Raw genomic sequence first — 26,630 nt, forward strand, 5'->3', positions numbered from 1 at the left:
ATACAACGTAAACTGTTTCCTCCACTTCGCAACAGATCACACAATGACCATCAACCACAACAAAGTATAACGGATAACGAAACAACATTGAAAGCACAACAGGAACTAAACGCTATAAGCAGAAACATAGATCCCCAAGGTAAACGAAGCTACGCACAAGTAACTAAAAACATTAGCAAACCAACGCTTGCAATCAATCAGAATGAAAACAATAACATCGAAGACGTTACAGACATCAAAGAAATGCTCAAACAATCCATTAAAGGTATGGAAATGTTAGGAAAAATGGTAAGTGATCTAAACACAATACTAAGACAACAAGCACAACAAACAACAATCATGTTACAACTACTCACTAACTTGCTAAGTAAAAAATAGAGCTGGACATTTTGAAAATAGCAGTCTGGAACTCCAATGGCTTGCAACAGCGAGCCCACGAAACTAAAATATTTTTGTATAAAAATAATATTGATATACTACTTGTCTCAGAAACACATTTCACCCTAAAAAACTACATGAAAATACCGTACTACACCATATACGATACCAAACATCCCTCAGGTAAAGCACATGGAGGAACTGCAGTAATAATAAAAAATGACATCAAGCATCACTTACATAGTCAAACAAATCAAGAACACCTACAAGCAACCACTGTCACAATACAAACCAATGACAATTACTTCCAGATGTCAGCAGTATATGCACCTCCGAGACACAAAATGACACTTAAAAAATGGGAAGAGTACTTCCAATCCTTAGGCGACAAATATATAGCGGCAGGAGACTTTAATGCAAAGCACACATTATGGGGTTCGAGAATTAGCACACCGAGAGGTAGAACATTGGAAAAATACATTAGAAGCAGCAACCTCAACGTACTATCTACAGGAAAACCAACGTACTGGCCGACAGACCCCAATAAAATACCTGACCTGTTGGATTTTGCAGTAACAAAAGGGTTAAATGTAAGCAAATTAAAAATAACAACCAGCCTCGAGCTTAACTCCGACCATACACCAATTATAATAGAATATACAAGCAAACCACTACTTTATAACAAGTCAGAGTCGCTTTGCAATAAAACCACCAACTGGCAAACTTTCAAAGAACTGATCGAAAACAAAATCAACTGCAATATCCCGTTGAAAACACCTGAACACATTGAGCAGGCAGTAGCAACTTTGACAGAAATAATACAGGAAGCAGCGTGGGCAACCACCACCTATGAAACAAATAGCAGGCAATCAAAAATTATTCCGCAGGACATCCTAGACAAAATCAGGGAAAAAAGAAAAGCGAAAGCAAAATGGCAAAAACAGAGAACACGAGAAAACAAGAAAAACCTAAATAAACTTGCAAAGGAACTAAAGAATAAAATAAGGGAACATCATAATAACGAATTCTCAAAATTCATCGAATCACTATCCGCGCATGAGAATACCGACTACTCCCTATGGAAAGTCACTAACAAAATTAAGAAAACAGTAAAAACAATCCCAGCAATCAGAAAAATGGACAACACATGGGCCAGAACCAACGAAGAACAGGCAGAAGAATTCTCAAAGCACCTACAAAATATATTTTCGCCGTATGAAATTAATAACAGCATCCCTGGATGGCAAACAAATGAAGAAGTGGAAAATGCCAGCAACACAACTGATAAACGCTGCACCATACTCAGCACAACAGCGCAAGAAGTTACAATCTTAATTGAGGCAACAAAGACAAGTAAAGCACCAGGATTTGACTTGATCAATGGGAAAATCTTAAAAAACCTTCCCCCAAAGGCAATAAGACTAACAACGATAATATTTAACGCAATTCTAAGAATACAGTACTTTCCTACACTATGGAAAATAGCACAGATAGTGATGTTACCCAAACCAAACAAAAACCCACATTTAACTGCATCCTACAGGCCGATATCATTACTACCTGCGTTTTCCAAATTACTAGAGAAAATAATATATAACCGCTTAAAACCAACAATAGAAAAAGAAAAACTAATACCGAACCATCAATTTGGATTCAGGAATAAACACTCCACAATAGAACAAATGCATAGACTCGTCAATGAAATCTTACAGTCGCTTGAAACAAAACAATACTGCACAGCACTCTTTATGGATATCGAAAAAGCATTCGACAAAGTTAACCATGAAAAACTTCTTCAAACAATCAAAAAGCAATTTCCAGAACAAATCTACAAACTACTCAAATCCTACTTAAACAACAGAACCTTTGTAGTAAAAATAAATGATGCATACTCTGAAATTAAGGACATCAAGGCAGGAGTACCGCAAGGAAGTGTCTTAGGACCAATATTATACACACTATACACGGCAGATATACCAACAACTGTCAACAGTAAAACACTGACGTTTGCGGACGATACGGCCATACTAGTGAGGCATGCAAATCTAGAAACGGCCGCCGCACTACTACAAGAACACACTACAAAAATAGAAAAATGGCTGCAAAACAAACAAATAAAAGTGAACACCAGCAAGTGCAACCACATAACATTTACACTTAGAAAAGGAAAAACACCAGATATTCAACTGAACGGCGCCCACATAGCACAATCAAAGCAAGTCAAATATCTGGGAATAAATTTAGACACACGCCTTACATGGAAGCACCATATAAAATCAATAATAAACAGAATAAGTGCAAAAAGGAAGCAGATGTACTGGTTAATCAATAGAAAATCTAAATTAAGCACAATGAATAAACTAAATATATACAAAACAATAATCAAACCAATCTGGACATACGGAGTCCCATTATGGGGGACGGCAGCAATGAGTCACATAAGCAAAATAGAAATAGAGCAAGCAAAAATCTTAAGGACAATAGTTAACGCTCCATGGTACGTCAGAAATGAAGACCTACGAAAAGATCTAAAAATTCCAACAGTCAAAGAGGAAATCGCTAGATACGCAAAAAAGTACAAAGAAAGACTTGCAGCACACCCAAACCAGCTGGCTGCTGAAACAAATAAAACCAAAATAGAAAGAAGACTGAAGAGGAAGCATCCCGCAGACCTCGAAATAGAGATGCAATAGGAAACCTAGAAGATGGAACCCCGCTGGGGGTAACCATCCACATGCTATATTTTATTTATTTTTATTTATTTCTATTTATTTTTTTTTATTTTTTATTTTTTATTCTTTTATTCTCTAAGCTATAACATTTTACCAAATGTCCTTCTGGACAAATTGTAAAAATTTAATAAAAAAAAAAAAAAAAAAAAAAAAAAAAAAAAAAAAAAAAAAAAAAAAAAAAAATATTCAACATGTAATTCAGCTTTTCCCTCTTACTTACTTGTGCACCTGCACCTTTTAATTCATTTATTAATTTTTCGAAGTCGCTAAAGAACGATGCTGAATCACTGTAGTTCTTAAGTCTTATTTTTTCCAATCTCCTTCTGCATACGATCTATAGTGCCGTCGACTCTTTCAAGTACATTTCATCGAACCTTTTCACTATTCCATATGCCGTATTTTCTTCCCTAACATATTCCAATTGTCTATTTGAGATGGCACTGTAAATTATATTTATTGCCTTCAAATCCTTTTTGTCCCAATCTTCATTGTTTGTTTCGGTCTTCACTCTAGTTGTAACAATCTCGCACTCTTTATACCTGAGAAACATCTTGATTCTTTGCTTCCACATACCATAATCTTCACCATCGAATATAGGTATCGTGATTTCCGATCTCTCCATTTTAATTGATTCCTTATCTCTTACTCAAGCGTTCCTACGTGCTCGAAGTATATATTTCTTTTTTTCTTTTATCCTTTGAACGTTTCTTTCCTTACTGAAACTTACTCGAACTAACTCGTAAGATTGAAGAACCACGCTCTGCTACCATGTAAAGATATAGGAGGGATTCGGAAATACAAAAAATTCATTTATTGAGCACACAACAGTTATACATATAATTTATTCACTGAAGACCTCGCAAAGCCACTCGCACGCACGCTTGTTCTCAACCGACTCTTTCAGATACTTCTAGGCGACTGTCAATCGTCTTTTGTCCCAACTAAGGCCTGGACGCCCTCTGACGCTTACACACACATTCACATGTACAGCGTAAATGTATCATCTTCCTAACAATTAAGCTTTATGGTGGGTCCTTAGATTTGAATAACGGTACGTGGCCAGGCAATGAGGGATGGCGTACAGATTATCTCACGCGACGTAACACACTGATATATGTCTTCTTAAAGAATATCTTAAGAAGTTTCTAGAAGAACTGAATAACGTATGTATCATTGCATAATCAGTTGAATTCTCTTGCAAAAATGTTGAAATAGTAATAGATCCAATAAGAAAAATAAAAAATGGAAAAGTAGATACAGTTCGTGCATCATTATTATAGTCTTTTCGTTATATAGCCAAACATCGGTTCGATACAATTTATTAAGAAGTTTTTTATTTTTATCTTTCATCTAATATGACCACTACACGTTATAACAAAATGAAAAGCAAACGTTATGTTATTACTATATCGTCACAAACGATAGAAAGTAATGGGAGAATAAAGTTTCCTAATCCATCAGTATCTAATAAAATTATATTTCTTTTTTTTTCGATTTCGTTCATGTAAGGAAAAGTACAGGTAAGAAATAACTAGCTACATATAACAAATTTAGATAAAATATTCATTTTCATCGATCACTATACAGGCGATCTAATAACTAGAAATTAATAAGATTTAATGATTTACTACGATTTATGTGCAGATTAAAGAAAAGTCTTTCTCATCAGAAATATTTTTCATCAATATACAATAGTAGCAATTGGAAGAATTTTCTAGAAATATTTCGCATTGTGGATATTGCAAGTCGTGTGAAAGCTAACTTTTACGTCGCGTGAGTCGGTACCTGCGACGTCTCTCGTGGTCGGGCCGCCTGCTCATCGTCACACTGACCCGGAATAAACCCAAGGAACCACCATAGACCACATCTGTTAGCTATAAAGTTGCATTCTTTTGAACATCTTCGGTTGTAGATGATCCTTAGAAAAGGTCCTTAGGTTTATTGCACGCTCTCACTCATTACGGAGAAAGCGGAGGTTTGCCCAGCGAGGTAGCGAGTTTTTCTCAAGAGCAGAAACACACGTGAGCCACATCTGCCGAGGATTGTCTCCTCGTATTTTATTCATTAACATTGGCAATACCCAATGGGCATCGCGGATCGTTACCCTCACTTTTCTACCGAAAAGTGTAAACAACGAATCCGCGTTCTTAGTTCAGAAGGGCACACCCTCACCGCGTTTTCCTCCGTAAATGACATGAGACCAGAGTCAGTCAATCTCTCGGTGCTCTAACTATCAAATCGAACAACCTTCGGGTCCATCACGGTGCTTTCCGACACGACGAATTCAAACACGTTCGGTTCACGTTATAATTATTATAATCCAGTGTAAATAAATGTACATATATTATATAACTGTGAAGTCCAGTTATATTCCAACCCAATCACCCCCTATTCTCCCAAAAGAAATAAGGAGATCGCCCTGTTCGTAGTGTCGATTCGTGCAATCGTGTCGGGAATTTACAACTCCCGTTGACGCGCTACAACGCGACCGTCTCCCCGCGACTGGACGAGAATACACTAACAGAGAAAGAAACGGAGTTTGTAAACCGATTTTGAATTACTTTAGATATGGGTTTCTAGATCTTTAATAAGATCTGGATCTTCATAGATAACTCGATAATAAGATCACATCGCGTATATGTATATTTATATAAACTTTTTTTCTCGTTTAGTATGCTAAATCTGTCCTTTCTATACTCGTTACGTACAACAAAATATCCTGTAGAATTCTAGTATTCTCTCCTCTATCTGATCCTTTATCCTCTATTTAGATAGGAAAGCAAGAAATTGCTTTAAAACATTGTTGTGAAAACACGTAAAAATACCTTCCTTGTATATTGTTGACAGTGAGCAAAATATGTACATATATGTAGCGGATAACGTATGGAGATTGGATTTTCTGATTACAGAAATAATCAGGATGTTTGCTGCTGCAACCGTCCAGTGTATTTCAAATCAATTTCTCAAAATAACTGATAACGTCGATAGACGTCCTTACAGGAGATTTTATTCCGCAGAAGTAAATCGCTTGTAGGTACTCAACGAAGACTTGCAAATGCTTTCGTGTCGTAATAATCGCCTACCAAATGCTTACTCGTATTATTCGTAACTCACTGACTAACTAACTAACTAGCACTCGCGCTCGTGTCCACTTATTTATATCGGTCGGGGGAGAGCCGGAAAATTCGAATTCATGTTTCATCGACGGTTGCACGTAGCGGCGACATTGTTGTGCCCGGAGTTTGTTTATCATAGCGTTTCATACGTCACGGCGGTGTCCATGTCCCGAGGCAAAACAACGACATGAGTCGCTCTCGCTTCGCTTCGTCCTATGACTCATGTGTCACCACATCACCCCCCTACCAGTGATAATGTTATAATTAGGCCGACTTGTAAGAATGATATTTACCTCATAGGTTTTTAAAAAAATAAATAGATACAAGTAATATACTTCATATATCCTGTGTCCGACAATTTACAACCTTCACTCGAAACCTGCCTGATACCTATCAGGAAAACGGACTCTTCGCCCATACCGCGTAACGTACCTATCCCTGATGTTTTCTTCTGCGCGTTGATTGTTGTTATTTGCCGTACTTTCGTCGCGCGTGCTTGTTCGTCCTACCGGAATTAGTACGTTACGAGTTTCAGCGGCTTCTTTTTCTAGGTCGTCTGGTACAATAAAGGCAGGTTTTAAACGCTCTACGGAAACCGTTACGTTGCGATTGTTTATTCTAATTAAGAATATCCTATCGTTTCTTTTTATCACCTTAAATGGTCCGTCGTAAGGCGGCTGTAACGGGCCTCCAATCGCGCCATGGCGCAAGAAAATGTACGGCGATGATTCTAGCTCTTTAAAAATAAGAATTTCCTTTTCGCCATGACGCGTAACCGGGTATGGCCTGACTTTCTCTATTCGTTCTTTTAGCCGATTCACGTATTCCGAATTGGCCCGATGCTTTGACGGTAGGAAGAACTCTGCCGGCAATCGTATGCCGGTGCCGTAGACCATTTCAGCCGCCGTTGCGTTAAGATCTTCCTTTAACGCGGTTCTAATACCCAGTAGCACGATAGGAGGAATTTCGACCCAGTTGCTCGTGTCGTGGCACTTAATTGCTGCTTTCAATTGCCTGTGAAAATACTCTACCATTTCGTTAGACGCGGAATGGTAGGCCGTCGTGCGTAGGTGCTTGATGCCGAGCAACCGGCATAGTTCTTCGAATAAACGCGATTCGAATTGGCGTCCTTGATCGGTCGTGATTTTTAAAGGTACGCCGAAATTAGCTATCCAGTTTGAAAGGAGGGGCCAAGCAACAGTTGGTGCTTCCATATCGACGATAGGAATAGCTACGGACCAACGCGAAAAACGATCGATACACGTTGGACAATATCGGTACCCTTGAGAGTATTGCATGACGACAATGTCTAAGTGTATATACTCGAACCGGCCTGCGAGCGTTTTGAATGTTTCCGCATGTAAAGGTACGTGTCTAGTAACTTTGCACCGTTGGCGTGGTATAACATTGCCGCGCCCACATTCGACAATCTTTGTTGATGGACGACCAGACGAAACGTGACGTTACCATTTTTCGCGTGGCACGTAACCCCGGATGGGAAAGTCCATGTAACGATTGGAATACTGTGCGTCGTAACGGTTCCAGTACATATGGCCGCAACTTTTTTGTTGAGATGTTGCAACATATTCCGACAGCATGATCGGGAAATCGTACTTTTCTCAATTGCAGCGTATTAAAGTTGGATTTGAGGATTTCGCGTAGTTCGTTATCATTCTTTTGCGCCGCAGCCAACGTTTGATGATCTACGGATTTCCAGGATCGTTTCGATCCAGGATAGAGTGTCGGCAACGTTATTGTCTATCCCTTTAATGTATCGTATATCTATCGTAAATTGCCCGATGTAGTTGAGGTATCTAAATTGTCGTGGCGAACATTTGTCAGGATTTTGGTTAAACGCGTATGTGAAGGCTTTATGGTCGGTAAAGATAATAAAATCTCTTCCTTCAACGGCGTGACTAAATCTTTTTACCGCGGTGTACGTCGCGACTAATTCTCGATTGTATGCGCTGTACTTATGTTGTGCGGGGGATAGCGATTTTGTCATGAAACCTAACGGTTGCCACGTATTGTTGACGCGCTGTTAAAGTGCCGCTCCTATAGCATAATTGGATGCACCGACTGCGAGGCTAACGGGCTCGCCGGGTATCGGATGCGCTAACATTGTCGCATCTGCTAAAGCGCGTTTTGACTCGCGGTAGCTCTTTTCAGCTCGTTGGGACCACTCGATAGACGCGTTGCACTTCGTAGTGCCCCTCAATAAGTCATTGAGTGGCTGAAGGTTTTTTGCCGCCCCCGGTATGAAACGTCTGTAAAAGTTAATCATACTGCGCGCGAATATACATAGGTGTCTGCACCGGTATCTACTAAATGGGATATACGCGTTATAATATCTTTTACGAAAATGCGGCGTGTCTTTAAACCGTCGTCGTGCGCCGCGTTTACCCGGTTCCACCTGCAAGGGAAACGACATTTTAGCGCGCGTTCCCCAAATTTTGCGTGATAGAAGCATAAACTATTCCGTCGCGGTGATTCGCTAGAGCGCGAACGACGGCGAAACTGTGGACGCGAAGGTGAGCGTGATCGATGATGTTTGTCGATAGCCAGCGCACCTACCTCTTTCTCGATAGAGCATTGAGTGCCATGGCCACGGAGTCAATCGTTTTTTCGCTTTGCGCCGGCAGCTCGGTAACTGCTGTTATCTTGTTCGCGCGCTATTTCGTAAAAATGCTTCCTCTACCTTATCTGCGGCCTGAGTTAATTTGTCGACATCTGTATCGTCCTTCACGGCTAGGACTTCTCTTAGACGATTTGGCAGCCGATTCCTCCATACGGTGGGGATGAATTTTTCGAACACATGCGGACTGGCGAGATTTTTGATATCCTGGTAAAATTGCGATGGTTTCGATCACCCATCACTTCGCCTTCTACTAACCTCTGTATTCTCGTTCGCCGTCATTTTCTTCTAGTATTTCGTATTGTCCTGTGGTCGAAGGTTTCTTTATTATCTCCTCTATTTTCCCTAGATATTGAGACTCAAGGCAGTATATTAAAGCTGTGGTCGTATATCTTCATCGTTGGTGATGTGCGTACTCGCGAATTGTCTCTCTAGTATGGAGGAACCACAGTTCGATCTTCGTAGGCATAAAGGGCGGGGTACTCGTAACGCTTGAATGGTTGAACTTTGTTTGTTACCTGTCACCATTTTTTAATTTTTTAACTGTTTCTTGTTCTCACGTCGGGGTCACCAATTATGTAGCGGACTAGGTCCGTGATAGTCGTTGTATATATTTGGCTGCAGATGTCGCTGCTGGGGGTCTATTGTATTTACTTCTTAATTATTGTATCGTGGAAGAAAAATATCGGAACGACGGGCACCGGGATTCGAACCTGGGTCCCGAACGTTCGTAACCAAAGGCGCTAACCACTGCGCTATCGTCGTCCGGTACTAGATAATGTCTAGTGGCGGTGTTTGTCGAGTGCCGCCACATATACATCGCACACGTATAATACGTTTTTGTATACAGTGTATTCCAGGGTCATAGTTTGGTTCTGTCGAGGTTAGAGAATTGTTACATATACAGTATCTTCTTCGATATAGCTATAAGCATTGTAGAAATTTATGCCACGTATTATACTTACGTATATGTGTAGCAGTCCCACAATTTTCAGTCGCGACTACAGATATCGCCTCCATCTTTTGCCAAATATTTCTGGCATTACTTATGCTTCACAAGAAAGCAATCATTAAATTAACTATTTTCTTTTTTACACTGATTTCAGGGCAGGATATACATGTCGGGTTATTATTGGGATTAAGGGCGTATAATGAATCTTCACGAGAATTGGCCATTGTCACACACTCAAGGAATCATCTGACTAGTAAATAAATAGACCGAACACTCTGAAGGCCACACCCGTTGAAACAATGGATTAACGAGACCCCCTCCAAAGGGACTAGATCCTCGGTAGAGCGACCTTCCTAAACGAGCGTAAATACAGTCTAGTGTGATACTTCGAATCTATCCGTTGTAACCGTCACTCAGTTGGATTTTCTATAATAAATTTGATCTTTGCGTATCAAATTCTATTTTCTTCACCCTATTTGTGAAAGAATCATTTCATTCGTGCCGCGGCGCGAGGACATCACCTGCGATTTGTTAATTTCGCGATCTTTTGTGCCTCCGACGTGACACCATCGTAGTTATGTACTATAGATGATGTCATTTCGAGCCCAAGGCCATTGTTACAAATCTCGGGCACCCGTACTCGGATTAAATCATAAACAACTATTTCTCAGTTTTTATTATTTAAGTACAGCCATAATAAAAGTCTGGACTAAAGTATTGGGGACTGTTACGACCGTTCGCGGAGAGACGCGGTCGCGAGGAAAACGCGTCAGCGAGAGGCGTAAATTCTCGCTACGATTCGGCTAATCGACGCCGCGAAATAGTCGTTCCCCGTGTTTCGATTAGGATAACAGGGGTGGTTAATTGAAATTAACACTGTGTTAACAGGTTAATATAACATATATTTTTAACAATAAGTTAAATTATAATAGAAGCGCCACAAATTGTTTCGTGATAGATACAGTTAATGTTTATAGCAAATCAATTCGATTTTCTATGTATGCGGTGTGAATTTTATAATGAGACTGTTCGGATGCGACTGTTCGGTTAGAGTTGTCGAATGAGACTGATCGGTTACAGATTTCGATTCTTTGTCTTTCGGGGAGACGACCCCCCCATATGCTCGGATCACGCCACCGCACGCGCCGATGATCACGCAGGCCGACTTCTTCGTTATAAAATAACGGTCCGAGATCGACGGTTCCAGAACTCGTTGCTTGGTGACAAGTATGCGCTCGTCGATACAATGTATGTTTTCCGTCGGGCACATAAGAGGATATATCTGCGACGCTGGAGGACCGCGAGCGACGGTTGGAAATACGATCTCTAAAAAGCCTCGTGGCGTAACAGGGACCTTCCCAAACATTTCAAAGGAAAGGCCCCGATGTCCTTTCATCTCCGACATTCATATATCCATAGATTCGATCTATCTTTGTTAGTCGTAGATTTTTCCCAATTTTCAAATTATTCATAGCAATATAAAAGTAACTTTGTTTAAAAGACTATTACATTGTATGCTATTTTTATTGAATAATTCTTTTATTCGTTATATGTATATTTACAGATATTCTATATGTTATTATGTATATATATTATATACATAATTCAGTTACTATTATATACATAATATATACATATACTACACCATATATTATACACATATTATATATACATATATTCTATACGTTATATATATTAATTGAGATTTTTATTTACATTAAATTTGACAATCGGTAAACAAACTGTAGTAAAAGATCATGATGAACAATTAAAATCGTATTCACAATATAAAATATTGTAAAATTATTACATACTTTGAATATATTTAGCATTTACATATTTTATACACTTTGATATATAATATCTAAATAAAAATCTGCAGCGTAATAGTGACAATTTTTAAAATGTTAGGTCGTTGTCGTATTGTTGTAAAATTGAAATATTAGGTCGCCCGAAAAATTTGCTTCGTTTTATAAGGAAATTTTATCGAATTACGTGCGATCCATTTTGTTTTATCACGATTGTTACGACCGTTCGCGGAGAGACGCGATCGCGACGAAAACGTGACAATGAGAGGCGTAAATTCTCGCTACGATTCGAATAACCGACGCCGCGAAGTCGTTCCCCTGTTTCGCTTAAGATAACAGGTAGTTCAATGAATTTAACACTGAATTAACAGGGTTAATATAAACTTGTATATTTAAAAATATTTAATATTATAATGCAGATGTCACAAATTATTTAGCAATGAATACAATTAATGTGTTACAGAAATTCGACCCGACTTTAGGTATCTTTCGATATATTTGTTAGATCTAGCGACTTTAATTTTATTCGTTAGGACCTCTCCATATATGTCGTCTGTATCTTTAAATGAGACTGATTGCCCCTCGATCATTTCTTTGTCTTGTCTGGGAGACGACCTCCACTACGCTCGGGTCATGCCACCGTTCGCGCGTATGATCATGTATGCCACCTTCTTTGTGTGGATAAAATAACGGACCGAAATCGACGTTTCTAGAACTCGACGCTTGGCGACTAATATGCGCTTGCCGCTACAGTGTATACATTTCGCCGGTCCTATAAGACGATCTGTCTGCGACACAGTAGTACCGCTAGCGACGGCTAGGAATACGGCCTATAGTAAGCCTCGTGACGTAACAACGATAAAAATCACAACGTTTGAGACATTAGGTTTCGTGTTTATATAAAAATGCGTTGTTGTAAAAGACGAGTCTGTAAAAGAAAGACGCTTTTCAGACCACCTTATATAATCGGCGCAGAGACATTTGCGCAGTGTACAGGATTCGCTTATAGTCCAGAAACGTAGACAATGAACAAGCAGTACGAATCTGCCTTTATTAGCGACGGTATTGTTCAACAGTCTTTCATGTTCGAGACGCGGTAGTGTGTACGTGCTACGGAATAGTTACCTATTTGAACGTTACAATTTTTGTGTTTAGCAAGTGTTTGAGCAATTAGTAAGAAGTGCTAGTTGCTAGATAAAATATAAAATCTGATTATTTGAAAGTCGATTTATAAATTTTCTGTTTGTAAATAAAAGGTATTTATTCAGGGTAAATATTTTATACCTGTAAATTTTAAGAATTACGAACTTTCTGTGAATTATTTCAATCTAATAACTTTGTTCTGTCTCTAAGATAGGGCATACGGCAACCAGATAGATTATTCCACATGTGGAAGTAAGTCGTAGGAACCAATACAGTGTTTTTATTTATTTTTCTTTTTTCTTATTTTTATTATATCTTTCGTCTCTAATATACTACTTGCATTTATATATTTATATCCATGTAAGAGCGATGTTTTACGTATTTATGTTTTAGTTTTAATTAAGCATATTGATTATAGTTCTTTATAAAAAAGTCAATCATCGATAATGGTTACTAATAACAGAACTTCACGTATAATTATTTCTGTAATTAAATATTATGTTGTTATAATTATTTTATAACATAATTATAAATATTATTTTAAAACATAATTATTTTATGTTTTTTTTAATATGAATTATTCTTCGAATCTCGTATTGTATTTATCTCATAGATAGTAATTGTTTACGAAATTTGTTTAAGAATCATCCCCTGATACACTTCGTGATACACAAAGAAGCTTATTCCAGTGACACACTTCTTCATAAATTCTTTTCCATGCTGTTATGGTAAGTTTTTTCCTTACTTCTTTGTGATTATCTGTATTATTGTATATTGTTGTATTATTTGCTACAATGTCTGCATTTTAATCGCAAAATGCATTGTTTCATTTAAGAAAAATGATACAGTATATTAATTCGTTATCTTTTCTATTTATTAACCAAAAATTATAAATGAAAAAAGAACAAATCTCAGTTCTCAAATTCTGTTGCAAGTCATTACAATTAGATATGGACATGATTTAAATAATATACTGAGTCTGATATCTACAAAATCGTCTAAAACTTTCAATTTTTATATATATTTTATATGTAGATATTTTATTATACATATAAATTTATTATACATAAAAGCCTAACCTGAATTTTTAACCAATGGCGAAACAGTAAGCTGAATATCTTACGTGAGACTGATGTTATCAGAAAAAGTTTTAACAAAAATTGTTTAGTTCGAAAGAAGACATCACATATGGTGCAAATTACTTTTTTGTAGATCCATTAGTAGGGTCCCATTTCAACTTCATTTTTGCAAATGGAATCATACCTTTTTTAATACATTTGTGGTGAATTGTGTAAGGAGATCGGATTGGTAAAACAGCGAGGGAGATTGCTGTTGCACCCGTCAAATATATTGGGAATAAATAAAATAAATAATGGTATATAAATATATAAATATCGTCGATAGACGCTGGTACAACGTATTTGCCAAGATAGATTTTAAACGCTCGCGGATAACTCGATGACTCTATACTCCGTTAATCGCAAATAATAGCTCGTGTAATACTCGTATGATAACTCGGATAATTCGGATAATAACTGCCCCGCTCGCGTTCGCGTCCGTTTTTTTTACTGGCCAGGGGGGGGGGAGAGTCGGAAAATTTAAATTTGTCCTAGATCGACGGTTGGCCTCAACAGCGACATTGTTTTGCCTGGAGATTATCTAACGTTAATTTCGCGTGTCGACGTGGTATACGTGTTCCGAGGCACAACAACAGCATGAGTCGCTCTCGCTTCGCCTCATTCTATGATTCATGTGCCGTTACATTTTGTTTACCACGTCTTTTCCAGACTGAATTCCGTTAGTTCTTATACCGGCTTTCACAGTCACTAGCAGTTCACTCGAATTAACTTCCTTGTCCAATCCTCCAGTTTTCCCGGAGATTTCGACCACACTCACAGTTCCGTCCCAGCTCCTTCTGTACCATGCCTTCAAATACCATTTGAACCTGGCCTTTTTCTTTTTTTTTTTTTTTAACGTAGTGAAATCCTCATGGACACTCGGCGCTGCGTAGCAACGACCGAGTAGTATCGGACTCTTACCGACTAAAACCCCACGGTGGTCGTCCCGACGTTCAGAGGTGCACCCGAGGTCTCTTGCGAATCACTACCTGGGTGCAACCTCGTCGTCTATCTCCCTGCCGTTGTTGTTGTCTAGAGAGGCGTCCCGGCTTGAGTTGGAAAGCTAGGGGGGACCACTCTCCCTAGCGCCGCGTTCCCTAATCTGACGCTCCCGGGGCAACAGTGGCGGCGCCGCGTCCCTGCGTCGTACGGAGCCTCTGCGATGTTGATGCGACGATCTACTGGGATCGGCTCTTCTCTCCCCGTCTCTTTCTGCCCGCTCCTTTCTCTGCATGACCTCCTCGCAGTAGGTGCGGACAGCGTTAAACTCCTGGGGCCCTCGAAGCATGGCCTCGACGACCGCTTCCGGGGCTAACCTCTCGCCGATGTCGAGCTGCAGGACGCGCCGCGGTTTCGCCCACGCTGGACAAAATTCCAGCGTGTGCTGCGCCGTGTCCTCCTCTTCCCCGCAGTGGTGACAGATGGACGTCATCTTCCGCCCGATCTTCAGCAGGTACTCACCGAAGACCCCGTGTCCGGTGAGCATCTGCGTCGTCCTGAAGGTGAGCGGAACCCCGCCTTGATCTCTCCAAGCCTTCCAGTTGGGAAGCACGGCGCGGACGGCTCGGTGTGGCCGCCTGGCGTCCTCCTCCGTCAGCTGGGAGCGCCATCGCTCCCAGATCTCCAGCTTCGCCTCTTTCCGGACGTTCGAGGCCGAGAGGCCGTCGGGCGGCGGCGTCGTCGTCGAAGGCGGTGCCCTCAGGTGGTTCGTACACCCGACGGAGCTCGAGGGCCCGTAGCTCGAACGGGGGCGACGCCGGCAGCACTGTCACCGACTCGTAGAATATTGTCCGATATCCTCTGGTTATGCGGATAGCGGTCGTCCTCTGCAGTCTCCTCACCAGGGTACGACTGCAACGGTTGGCAGTAGAGGACCCGGGACCGGACCACTCCCTCGTAGAGTCGGCGGACTCTCGATCCTGCTCCGCCGATGTTCGGAAGAAGGCCGCACAAGGCGTTGGCTGCGGCCGTCACCCTCGGGGCCAGGAGCTCGAAATGTGGTCCGAACGTCCACTGACTGTCAATGGTGAGGCCCAGGTACCTCATACGACGCTTCACCGGCACCGCTTCGCCGTTTATAGTCACGGACAATCCGTCGGGAGGGGATCCCCTGCGGCGGTGGTCGAAGAACCACAGGGCCTCCGACTTGGCCGGCGACACGCTCAATCCCAGTCGTTGGATAGCGCGCACCGCGCACGCCACAGCGTCTTCCGTGAGAATCACGGTCTCGTTCCACCACCGTCTCCCGGCTAGCACCAAGGTATCGTCGGCGTAGCAAACCAAGCCCGTGCCCGGGGGCATCGGGCATTGAAGGACGGAGTCGTAGGCCGTGATCCACAAGATCGTTCCTAGCACCGAACCCTGCGGGACGCTGCGCTCCACGCGTCTTCTCTCTTCCCCGTTCCTCCCGGCGAAGGTGATCCACCTGTCGTTTAGGTAGGCTTCGATGACCTCGACCAGGTACGCCGGCACCTCGAAGTGCCGCAGAGCCTCCATTATCCTCGCCCAGGGGATAGAGTCGAAGGCGTTGCTGACGTCCAGGGAGACCGCCACCGCCATCCCAATTTGAACCTGGCCTGGAATTTTCGTAACCAACGGCGCTAACCAATGCTCTGCCGTCGTCCGATCTAGGATATGGTCTTTGTGTAGCAAATCATGGAACAGAAACCGTTGGAAGATTTGCTGTCGAGTGCCGCTACAGATCCAATTAACTTCTTCATCTCTCCTTTCTTTTTACGAAACTCCTGTGACCACAGTAACGCGCCCGTCGCTCCCCTCGCCATTGCCCTGTAAGATTTCCTTCTAGTCGACATTACCACCCTCCTTAGAGCCGTTATCTCCTCACTCCACCAGTAGTTCCTAGTCCTTTTGCCCGTCGGAGGATACACATTCCATAGTTTGGAGACATATGAGGTTTCCACCGCAGCCTGTAGGCGCTCCTAATATACCTCGTCCAAATCCGAATTTCCTGTAAATAAATTATCATAATTTGAGTCAAATGTTAAAATAAATTTCTCCATATCCGCTTCCTTCGTCGAGTATTTAAAATTATGAACATCCCGTCTGCTTTTCTTCGTCCTAAAATCGTGCAGAATATAGCTATGGTTCGAGGCAGTCCACATCTTCGGAATTCTACCCCTGGTATTTACTAGCTAGTCCTTTGTTCGTATTTATTACGTCAATAAAACTCCTCCTACCGTTCCTACAGAACGTGTGTCCACCATCATGCTGATTGGTACGATACCCTTCTTAGTTAGCATGTCCATAAGACTCGTACCCCTTCGATCAGTTGTATAACCCCTCCCCCACACACGGTTGCCTTAGCATTAAATACATCGGCGATCATCATTGTGAGATGGCTCTTCTTGATTATCCGGATCATGATCTCCATTTCGCTTAAGTACTTATAAAACTCTTCTAATCTAATATTGGGGGAACAGTGCCCCCAATGCAGTGCACATCATCGATTCTAATTGCAACAAGCCCGTTCCTAGTCATTAAAGTATGGGTGCTTGCCTCTGAACAATGTCACCCACAATGATGCATCTCCTTTGTCATCATTGTACCAATATGCCTGCTGTCAGCATGGTGCAGTAATAAAAACCACATCAATTTTAACTTCGTAGGCATATTGGTACATCAACTCCTGTACCAACTAGCACCTTTTAAGGTTTATTAATAATATTTTTATCGTATGAGTCTTGTGGGTCTGGTTACACCTCTCATCCTATTCTTCATCGCCGAACATGCCAACGGTCTCGTTATGTGCCTAAGGTTGGCTTTATTCTCTTTCGCACATATTACATACCTCGATTCATTTTTACACTCGTTTATGGTGTGATCCCTCTCCCCGCACCTCCGACATAGGTCCCTCTCTGGACTTATCGCCGTTCACCTCGCTGCGTTATGCCCCAGCATGTGGCATCTATAACATCTCAAGATATTTGGAATGACTCTAGCTATCGCCATCGTCAATCTCGTCCTAATCCCGACTCTGGTTCCTGGAACAACTACCACCGCCTGCCGGGTTCCCTAAGGTGTTATTCTCAATGTTTTAATTGAAATCCACCTTACATCTCTTATATCCAGCTCGGCGGCTATGTTCTCAATCAGTTCTTCCTTAGTAACGATGGGGTCAATATTCCTTATCTTTAGCGTCTCCCTATTCGCTAGAGGTAGAATCTCCTAGGAACTCCTTTCTCATCACGGCTTTTACTTTTTCCGCGACCTCGTCCGCCGACACCTTGTTATTGATTTCTATTAAAATGTGCCTTGCCCTGGTTTTCCTTACACCAGTTGATTCCTTCAGGACATCGTTGGCACCCGCTATTTCTCTATAGACTTCGATATAGTTCGCGTTCTGACCAACCTTAACCAGGATCATTTCACTTTTTTTCCTAGTTTGTCTTTCTCTCCTCCCTTCCCTACCTCCTGTGCTGTCATACAGTTCAACATTTGTCTTATCTGCTATACTCCTAATCCTCCTTCGCCTGTTCACAACAGTCCATTCGGTCTCTCTATCAGCGTTCCTCTCCTTCAGGCTGCATGCCTCCTATTCCTGTGAGAATTCCAAAGGGAAGCCCCATACTTCCGAGGTACCCCCTCGTAGGGATTTAAGACTTAAGTTTACCTTGAAATTGACATAGTCAATAGTAAGGCAAACTTCTCAATAGATTAAAATAAATAAATAAATACTAAATAAATAAATAATAATATTTTTCTCATCCATCTAAAAATACATTGCTCATCTCTATAAAGCTTCTTAAAACATTTATAACAATCGTTTCCATTTTACTTTTCGTGACGCCAAGTTCCCTTAAAATTTCAATGTTGTTTGGCGTTATAGCCCCTCTACTGCCCAGGACCATGGATAAAATGTCTCCATCGTTCATATTGTATTTAGCCATTAGGTAGTTTAGGCATGGAAAGTACTTGTCGACCTTCTCCTTCTCGGTCTTAAGGAGGTAATTTCTGTTCTCGTACCGGACGGTGACGTCGACCACGAGAATCCGTTCCTGGTTTTTTACTACGAGGTCCGGCTTATACAGATTACCTCCTACCTTTATCGTAGGTTTGACAAATAACTCATTGTTCTTGCTTATTGTTTTCGCCACGAGAGATTTTACCTCTTCATGTCTTTTAATTATTAGACCTTTGGTGTATTGGCACAACCCTAAGGTGTGTCCTAGAGTTTCTAGTTGGGCGCGACACCTCCGGCAAGCTACGTCTATTGTTTTGTCGTCCCGTGCCAATACGTTCTTTGTACTAAAGGTGTTTATTCTCAGTCTTATTGTATCTATGAATAGCTTGAGCAGATTATACTCTTTCAGCCACACGTTGCCGATATTTTTTCTTGAGAAGTTTTGAACTCCTTGGCCCTAACTCCTCAATTTGGACCACTCTCTTATGTGTTTTGTCTTTAACCTCTTTCTCGCTTTCTCAATGTCCTCAGAAGTAGCCGGCCAATTGATCCTTAGGAAGTTCGCTATTTTCTTTAACATTTTGTTTTGTTCGTCGCTTATAGAATGGCCCTAATTTCTTGCCTGACTTCGCTGTCCAATAGATTCAAGACACCGTCGCTTGGTGGATTGATCAACAGATTATAAATGTAGCGAGGGAAGATGTAATTCACAATTAATTCTATCTTATGGCCTTGCTTTAGAAGGAATTTCTGACTTTTCTCACTATCACGTCCTACGACCCGCGCGATCTGTGGGGCGAAAGTAAAATTGATAAATTGCTTTAAACCGAGATAATTAAAACGTTTATTCGAACCCGTGTTTACAATATTTAAAGTGAAAGGCAGTTAAAGCCGCTAAAAGCTATATCTTGCAAGAACTCATCTGATTACGTTTTTATATTATGTTTTTATAATGATATTATGATGATTTAAATTGTAAACAAAGTCGGCAGTTGAACAAACGTTGGGAATCTTTCCAAACATTTTCAAAAGAAAGACTGACGTTTTTTCATCTCCGATGGATATAAATGTAGCGATCCAGAGAAGTCAGCAGTAGTTTTTGGAGTTCGAGTTTGAGTTTGAGTTTGAGTTTGAGTTTGAGTTTGAGTTTGAGAATATTTACCGTTTGGATATCGAGTAAATTAATTAGCGTTCGTCTATTGAAGAATTAGTTATCATTTGTCTACTGAAGAGTCATCATCTGTCAAGAAGAATTTCATACCCTTCAGTCAATTGTCAATATCGAAATTAAGTAAGATTTAAATAAAACATTTAAAATCGATACTGTACTTACATTACATTACTTTAATGTGCTGCATTAAACGTCAGTTGACGCTACTTTCTTGTCGGCTACTAAATAGAACGTAACACTCACGACGCTCAGAATTTCCAATATTATTATGCCACAGTGGATACCCTTCCAATGCCCCATTTTGGAGCCTAAATATCTGAAGGCCTCTTCTGGGTCAATTGTTGGTATTCCATCATTCTCAAGCATTATTTCTGGACCCTTATCTGGATCCTACTGGCGACCACTTGGAACGTTTGACTCTTCTCCCCGGAGATAGTCATACCTAGGCTTTTCAGGTATTTATGGAGCGTATCCACCTGACATTGTGCCTCGCTCTCGTCTTCACTAAGCAAAACAATATCGTCAGCGAAAGCCAGGATTGGAACTTTCAATATCATATATAGAGTTGATCATGGTAATTAAGTCCTGCGTTGTATACCTATAATCCCCCCAGGACCACAGAATGTTTATGCCTCTTAAAGAGGCTACCACTAACGCTTATAATGTCTAGGAAACTCCTCCTAGTACCTCTCTGGAACGTGGAGCCCTTACCGACCATAATAGGAGCAAGGTGGTTTCTATCCAGAACCTCCGACAGCATCCTTCTCCTTCTGTCAGTCTTGGTGCCACCTCATGCCTTAGATTTTGCATTAAAGTCTCCTGAGATGATAACTTCCTTGCATCTCCTCACAGCTGCCCTAATGGATATATCGAGTCTCTCCGCGTATTTGACAAAGATGTCCAGGCTGACGTTGGGCGAGCTGCAGCCACTCACGCAGTACACTTCCCCTATCTTGACTCCGACATATCCCTCCTCTTCAGCCAACATATTTTCGCTGGGATGGAGGCCATTAAATCTTGTTGCCCAGATAGACGCATCCCCCTTCGTATCGTTAGACCAGATGGGGAGCTATCGATTAGGTTCTGAGATGATCACAACGTCGAGCCGACGCTCTCAAGCAAACTGCTGCATCAGGTCCTGTGCGAGTTTACTCCTATTAAGATTTATTTGCAGTATTTTCAGGGTACCCATCCTCTGACAATCCCTTTTTTAATCAGTTTCCTGTATGTGGAGCACGCTAACGACCCCATAACGTGTGTAGTCTGTGCTTCGGACCCCTTACTACATATCGTACACCTAGGATCATTATTGCAGTTTGCAATCGTATGATCCGTGATTGGACATGTGCCCAATCTCGTGGTACCTAAAACAACTAACCACCTTCGGGAGAACCCGCATTGTGGCTATAGTGAGGCCAGTTCTTATTTTCATATGCCGCTCCTTGTCCGTGATATAAGATGCCGGAACCGCAGCAATCGCCGTCTGCGTGTCCCATAGTGCCGGCCTTAATGATTTAACCTCGACCTCACTGACATCCTTGATCATCAGCCCACTAACGATGTTTTGTTGAAGGTCCTCCCTACTTACCAGCGGTCGATGTATCTAATTTCTACCGATACCCTACTCTGAAAGGGGCAAACAAGGATCTTGTCCCCTGTTACTTCCTTTATCTTGAGGACAATGTCACCCCGTTTAACTCTCGCTTTCAGTTCCACGAGGATATCCCCGCTCCTCGTCCGTCTGACGCCTGTGCTCTCTCACAGCGCCTCCTTCGCTACCATAAGCTCCTTATTCGTCTGGAACCATTCCCCACCCTCCCGGACATTCACCAAGAGGGCCTCAGGTCTGTTTCGAGTTCTAGGCAACCTTTCCCTCCGGTCTTCGTAAGCCGGTGGCCTCCTTCTCTCGCTGTTACTCCTCTCTCTCACCCTTCTTCTTTCTTTCCTACTCGTCTGGATGATTCATTCGCGTCCAGAGTCGTAGGTTTCTCTAGCCCTAGGGTCATCTTCGCCCCTTTTTCTCTCCTTACAAACCATCGCGTACGAGGTATCCCCTCTCTTCTCCCTCTTCATCTTGTCAACCTTCTTATCTTCGAGCGGCGACACGGTTTTTCTTTTATTACTCTGTTCAACAGGCACCTTGTTTCTTCAGTCCCCGTTCCTTTTCCCAACCTCGATCATTGGAGGGGACATTTGCGTGGAAATATTAAAACCTCTACGTGCCCTTTCTACCTGTCTCCTACCTTTACGTCCCTTCTTATTTGATAGTGACATCAGCTTCTCCCAAACACTCTCCGATTTACTTTTGGCCGAAACGGCCAATTCTCTGTTCTTCAGGTCCTTTTTGAAATTTACAAAAAGTCCATTCGCGGCAGCCGACATCTCCTTATAGGCCTCAATCATGAGGTCTCTCATCTCTTCCCATTCGCTGGGCCTGACTATCACATAGTTTTCTCTGTTCTGCTCCGCTCTTATTATGCTCCTTTGCTTCTTCAGCGCCGCTTTGATAAGTGGTTCCCTCGAACGCCTAGTTCTGCTTGCCATCGGAGTACTGTAGCAGCTACTCTCCGGTACAGAAACCTCACCTTCGGATGAGCTGACCACATCTTCGACGGTTTCACTAACCGATTTCCCGGCTAAACTCGACCAGGTTACAAGGGAGTTCTCCTCAACTCCGCTAGTTCCTTTTATCACCGGAACCAAATATCCCTCTTTGACGTGACAGAGACAATTCTCGGCGATATCCTTCCGTCACTTTCTTCTAGGCTGCCGGATTCCTTTTTCTCCATCACCTCTCAAATGTCGTTACTAAATTCTAGAAGCTTCGCATTCATCTTCGGAGGAGGACCCGACGCCCCTTTTTTAATTATTCTCCTGCACCTTTCTTTGCCTCCTCCAACTTCGAACTCGTTGTCTTCGTAACTCTGTTCCCCGGTCGTATTTTCCGAACGAGAGATGGCCCCAGGACCCACCCTCCTCTCGTCGAAAGCACGCTTTTCCTTTTTGTAATTTTTCGTTCATTTCTAGTATTCCTTCTCTCCTCTCTTTTACGGTACCACATGCATTTGTAAAATTTTCCTGTAATATATGAAATAATGCGGGGCTTGCGTACCAATTGTCGACGTAAAGGATGTGGCCTTTACCTAAATATGGTTGTAGGAGGGACATTACAATATTTCCTGATTTACAACAATCCTTATGTTCGAACCCTATAGTAGTACCAGTCTCCGTATATATAAGAAAGTCTTGAATGTAACCCGTCTTGCAATCACAAAGAACAAACGATTTTAGGCGTTAGAAGCAAAGGGTTTAATATAACGTATTAGCAAAGGTGATCGGTAGTTTCGTCTGTACATTTTTTCTACATAATTTGTAAACTAACGATCGCCAGTTATATGTACAGAAAAAAAATTGTCTACAACATTGAGCCTTGCAACATATTTCAGTATCATCCAAATCGTAGAGAAATTAGCTTTCAGACAAGTTACCCAAAATGGTGATTATTCTTAAAATTTCCAGCATGTCCCGTACTAAACCCCTAGTGTCGTAACACTTCTATATTGATACAAATAATAAATAACTGACAAATTCCATCTCTTTCGCGAGAATCCATCACACTGCATATAAGGAAATGTAGGTGTTCTAAATAGCATATAAAAATGCATTATAGTTGTAGTCGTAAATTATTTATCGTGGTTTATATATGTGCGCGGTTTTATTAACCCTGAAGAGGAAAATAGATGGTGCATACTCTACTTTGAATTCATTTAAAAAAATGACAACTAATGATTTGGATCAGATAAATCTCCATCAAAGTTGATCGACGATTAGACGTACTTTAGCTATATGATTCTTCGCTAATTCTAACATAAACAGGTCAACTGAGAGACCATGGCACTCTCACCGCATCCTACAGATGCAATTTGTATATAGTATATAAAATTATTTAAATATTTGTATTGGTATATAAAATAGCTCGAGCGATACAGCCTCATGCAATGCCTCGAGCATTTTCATGTGAAACACCTGAGCTGGTCCTTCTCGTTCGTTGTGACATCGAACGAAATCAGACAGGCATAAGTCGGGATAGGATTATTGACAGCAATTTGTACAACAAAAGACTACACTATGAGCAGAGATACTTTGAAGAGAACAAACCATTATTTGCTACAAAAGTCTTTTCTGATTTATTCTACATTTGCGTGTTAATATGCTTCGTAATCTGTAACTTGCAATACAAATATATACCGAGATATTTGACCATTTTCTTATGAGGAACGGATAGGGGCTATTGCCGGTGATAAGAAATCAGCGAGAATGTCGAGTCACATCACGGTTGAAATTAAAATGTCTAGACATGCACAACCCGAAAAGGATTGATTCGCATTTACTAGTACTTATACGGAACTTTCAATTGTCACAGTAAACCATAGTTCGATTGAAAACCTCCGGTAGCTTGGAGTTAATTTTGGACAAATACATTCCCGTCGCATAAATCAGGAAGCTATCAGAAAATACCAACGCGCATAGGTTAAGGTTGCTATTGAAATGAAAGGGACTCAAAGCATGACTAGAATACAAATTAAACAGAGTGGAGGTGTTGCAGTCCGTCATTCACGCTGAAGACGACGGTCGAGTCATTGCGCCATTCAATGAGAAACCTTCCGAAAATTATGGACCAAATCACTTGAACTAGATGTTTAGGAAAGCTGTATCGTATCAGCTTTTATAGCAAATCGCTCGATCGAAACATATCAAAAGCCCTTTCCAGGTCTATGAGGAGAGTTTTGCTACCAGCAGACGTCTGGCACGAATTTCATTGTTGCATGGACCTTACTGTACTTGACTCGGAAGCCAAATTGCTGATCGGGAGGAATGAAAACCTCTTTACAATGAAACAGTATGAGTCTCTGTATCACCCTCTCAAAGACCGTACTAATGGATACTCTGCAAACAGCAAACTCATTGATCTGTACCTGGCTGGATTAGGTTTGTTCTTATCCTTTCCTAACAAGGGAACCACTTTCCCCATCTTTCGTATCTTAGGAAAATACGCAGGTTCAAGAGATCATTCAATATCAAGGTGAAGAAGAATGTGTATCTTTTCGGTAGCTATATTGGTACTGCGTTGAAGATATCGAAGCCAGATTACCTTTCCCATTCAGAAGCTTAAATTGAATCGTTAATGAATCTATCGATGTGAAATGATTCTCTGAGACATCGGAGCTGGAGCCGTTACTAGCCCTGTTTCCTCGGGTGAAGGTGCAGACCTTGTTCCAGCGGCCCCGACCCAACGAAGATCTGAATTTTCAAGGTGGTGAAATTTGGGAATCTGAGAAGATCACCACACATATTTCGATGCACACTTTCAAAAGTTGTACCCAGTAGTCTTGCGGGGTTCACGAAACTTGCCACGCGGTAGAAAGGAGACCGGACAAAGAATGCTTCGCTAGATATAGGTAACAAGTGCTATTGTAAAAAGTAATAAAAGTTTAACAAGTTTAAAATGATGAAATAGCATATGAGCACAATAGTAATTAAAGACTTGTACAAAGAACAGTTTAAAACTTGAAAGGAAGTCACAGCACACGATCGTGAATAACCGAAGCACGTGTTTCGTACACGTTTATTCTTGGCATGTCATCGCGTTACTAGTAAGTTCTGGGGAGCCGGCGGCACTGGAGACGTCACGATCTCGACTTATTTGTCGGCTTGGTACCAGTAACGATGCATCCTCTGCTCTGTCACACTAGACGAGGAGGTTGTTCACCTGTGGAAGACGGTGAAAATCGTCTGAAGAAAATTTGAGAGCGCCGGTCAAGGGGTTTAATATAAGGTAAGGGTAGCCCTGTTGCCTAGCACTCGTCTAACTCGCGGAAACATGCATTTGGAATCCCTTGATTCCCTGGATCCAGAGAACTCGTGGATTTATCACGGGCCTTGTTGATGGGCGGGTCCTTTTATGGCTCTATATGACTTGCCGTGTTCCATGAACGATGGGATAGAGTAACATAGTGTGCCGAAGCGCTTCTTCAGCCGGTTTAAGATGTGGAGGATTCTGTGTTTCTCTTGTAACAAACCTCCGAAGCGGGAGTCCTGATATCTCTCAACGTAATTAAAATCCCATATGAGCGCTGGAATGGACTCTTCTAGGGCCGAAAGAATGTTATTATTTATGACGACGATCTCTATTTTGTGATCGTTGTCTTCGTGTTCTTATCCTCATGAACAAAGATATCAAATTCTGATAGCTCGGTGCAGAAAAGTATCCAGCTTTCCCGCGCATGCTAAATACGAACGACCACGCCTTGACAAATCAAATGCCATCAAAATCAGTGTTATGTCGCGCGAGACAATCAGCACATCATCCCTCGTTGCCTGGCAGCCAACGGTCCACGTACCGTTATTCCGACTCTCAATAAACCTAAAAACCGACCATAAACTTTAACTTTTTAACTTAATTGTTTTCACACATGTTTTTTAAGTTAATCTGTTTGTCTTGAAGGATTTTGTAATCCTAGAAGTGTTTTCGGTATATGGCTGGTTCTTTGAAAAGTCCTTAGGTTTATTATACGCTCTTAAATATTACGGAGAACACGGGTAATTACGTAACGGACAAAACGGATATTTATCTAATGGAAAAGCTGGTTTTTCCC

The 26,630-nt window shown here is 41.4% G+C and overlaps 1 long non-coding RNA gene across 2 annotated transcripts in view; it reads left to right on the top strand.

Moving 5' to 3' along the window:
- Window positions 1–12,608: 12,608 nt before the first annotated feature.
- The window catches only part of LOC139995178 (uncharacterized), a 69,542-nt gene continuing 55,520 nt past the window's right edge, over window positions 12,609–26,630 (top strand). For both annotated transcript variants that reach the window (XR_011801889.1, XR_011801890.1), the window contains exons 1-2: window positions 12,609–12,794; window positions 13,407–13,492. This is a non-coding gene — a long non-coding RNA (uncharacterized lncRNA). The remainder of the gene's footprint in view (window positions 12,795–13,406; window positions 13,493–26,630) is intronic.

Source organism: Bombus fervidus, chromosome 15, assembly GCF_041682495.2.
Source record: "Bombus fervidus isolate BK054 chromosome 15, iyBomFerv1, whole genome shotgun sequence".
Classification (NCBI taxonomy): Eukaryota; Metazoa; Arthropoda; class Insecta; order Hymenoptera; family Apidae; genus Bombus; species Bombus fervidus.